Raw genomic sequence first — 2,806 nt, 5'->3', positions numbered from 1 at the left:
TGTGCGGGCCATTTCTTTAGGTGACAATAGCTGGCAGGTAGCTGTGCCCATATTGTAATTACTTGGTCTGAGTGTATTTGTGCGCCGATTATATCACTGGTATGGATCTTGGTACTCATCATGCCAAGGTAGTCAGTACAACCTCTATACCAGCCATCTATTTCGGTGAGAGTAGCTGTTATCAGTTTGATAATATGTTTTTGGGAATTTACATTCAATTAAAAAATCTAATTTATGTGTAGAGCTCTGTAGAGCAGTTCTGTAGAGCAGAAATGTTGGTAATTCGTCACTTCTGAATCCTATCAACCGCTCTCGGGCCGTCCATCTCTGAAAGGCAACTCCTATGTTCACCCTTTTTTTCTCTTATATTTCACTTTCAACATATCCAAGGATCCCACTCTATATTGGAATGCATATTTTGATGTTATACTTTAATTTACATCATTCATCCAGCCAAAATCTATGTATTTGCGCTGTTACCAATAACTATACAATGTGGTGTTAGCACGGTAGTGTATTGATTAACACATAAGCCAAACAGTTGAGACGTTGTCCAAAGGTATGAATATGAATGTGAAGGATTGTGGCAACCAGTCCAAGGTGTAGTCCAACTTTTACCCAGTCAGCTGGGATACTATAGCTCAACCGTGACCCAAATGAGGATAAATGCTGTAGAAAACCGAAGGATGAATGGATGGAGTAATTGGATTCTGTCTGTCGTGTCTTGTGCAGTTTCACAAACTCAATACACTAAGCAAATTGCACAAAAAGTCTTTTGTTGTTAGTAGAGTTTTGTTGGGAATGGCTAAAAGTTGCATCTCAAACACATTGGACGGCTCGCTGTTGGGTGTGACAGCCAAAGTGCAATTTACATTTAGAGCCAATAATGAGAGACCCACAAACTTAACTTGTGTAGCTTTTGTGTGTTGCTCAGTCAGCCATTAACATTCCATTCAACAGTATGTGGAGATAATTGTGTTCAAATGGCTTCACTTTTCAATGCTTGATTTGGAAGCATGGCACATGGCTGTTGTGTGGAGGCGGATAAGGGGGAACCCAACATGCACGGAGTGCCATATATGGTAAATAAACAGAAAACAGTCGTCTGGAGTAAGCGTGCATACACACAAAAAACATGAATGAGCACAAGAAGACCCAGTCAGGCAGGAAGTGGCAGCTGCTGCCATGGCAACAAAGTGAAACCCAAAGCAGTGAGAAATACACCTCACAGGGCGCTCTTGACGTCACTTCTAGTAGCACTGACTCAAAGGCAGCAGCTGCACGGCACACAAAGCTTCGTGGATGCGCAGACACACACAAAAATGACGAGAGAAAACAAACATTTCTGCCAGCATTGTCCTTTCAACATAATCGTGGTGGAAAATCCCCATATGTTCACCAAGCCTTATGGAGGACAAAGCGCAAGTGACAGTATTAAGAAAATCAGAGTGTATTTCTAAGAAGTGTGACTGATGAATATGCAAATGCATTCTGCATTAATGCCAAATTAGCAATATGGTCGCTGCAATTCTGGAGCTTGTACAGATTAGAAGTGCATGTGTGTGCGTGTGTGTCTGTGTGTGTGTGTGTGTGTGCATTTGTCTTGTTTTTATTTCCAATGATTAAGGATCTGCAGTGGAACAATTAAAGTCAGTCTGAAACCAACACAAAATATGCATCAAAAGTCACACAAAATTCTTGGTTTTATATTATATTTCACCAGTTGGAAGCACGGTATCGAGTGGTTATCTGCTCTGCCTCACAGTTCTGAGGTTCTGGGTTTGAATCTCACACTTCTTGTGTAGTTTGTATGTTCTCGTACATTTCAAAAACATGCACATTCGGTTCATTCACAGCTCTAAATTTAATTTGTGTGTGACTGGTTGGCGGTTGGGGGTGCTGACCTATGATTGGCTGCTGACAAGTGCAGGGGGGTGCTATATTGTATTTTTGTAGTGTTTTTGTCTACATTTATTCCAAAGAAGCAGCGACTCTATCAAGGGGGTGTTGAGAGGAATGTGGAGATGAGTGAGCATAGTGAAGGTGGAGAAGCTGAACTGAACTACCTTTACCAACCACTGGCTACCTGCGATAACTTTCATCACGTGCTGTCATTTCAATATTTTTGCTTTAGTTTATTGACTGTTTGTACGTGGCGCATAGACAAATCACTAAACACAAATACCCTCACTCAGTGGCCACTGAGTGAACAACTTCACCGAACAATTAAGCATGTGCCAGTGACCAGAGTCTAACGCTGTTAACTAACGTGAATCTGTGCATCTAACAAAAATCAATGAGGCTTGGTTACCTCTTGGCTTTGACATGACTGCAGGTGTCGCACCTGGGAGGGAGGAAGGTTTTTTTTGTTATTTCAGAAAGTGGTCTGGCCACAGTCTCTGGAGCCTGAGCAACAGCTCAGGCTCCAACAGCTCTGCTTTGGTAACATATCCATGTTGCAATCATTTACAAGCGGTTAGATCAGTTGCCTAGAGTGCCATGTTGTAATGCCAGGATCATATGTTCGATCCCCGTGCAGCCCATCGCTTTTGGCAACAGTAGTCGTGCTATTTCAAGTCTCACGAGTGAATAACAGACTCGAAGAACGACAATATTGCTTTGGTTACATATCCATGTTTGATACTCTTTTATAAGCAATCATGCTGGTCCCTGACCCACATCAAGTGTACCATGCTCCAGCGCAGATCAAACGCTCACAATCGTTGGGTAAGCCAGACTTTTGTCGGCGTGCCCATCGTCACTTGTTTTAAGTGTGTATGTGAAACTGATAAAGAACTTCATGGCT

The sequence above is a fragment of the Phycodurus eques genome, chromosome 8 (genome assembly GCF_024500275.1).
Source record: "Phycodurus eques isolate BA_2022a chromosome 8, UOR_Pequ_1.1, whole genome shotgun sequence".
Taxonomy (NCBI): Eukaryota; Metazoa; Chordata; class Actinopteri; order Syngnathiformes; family Syngnathidae; genus Phycodurus; species Phycodurus eques.
The sequence above is the reverse complement of the archived record's forward strand: the minus strand, read 5'-3'. Positions refer to the sequence as shown.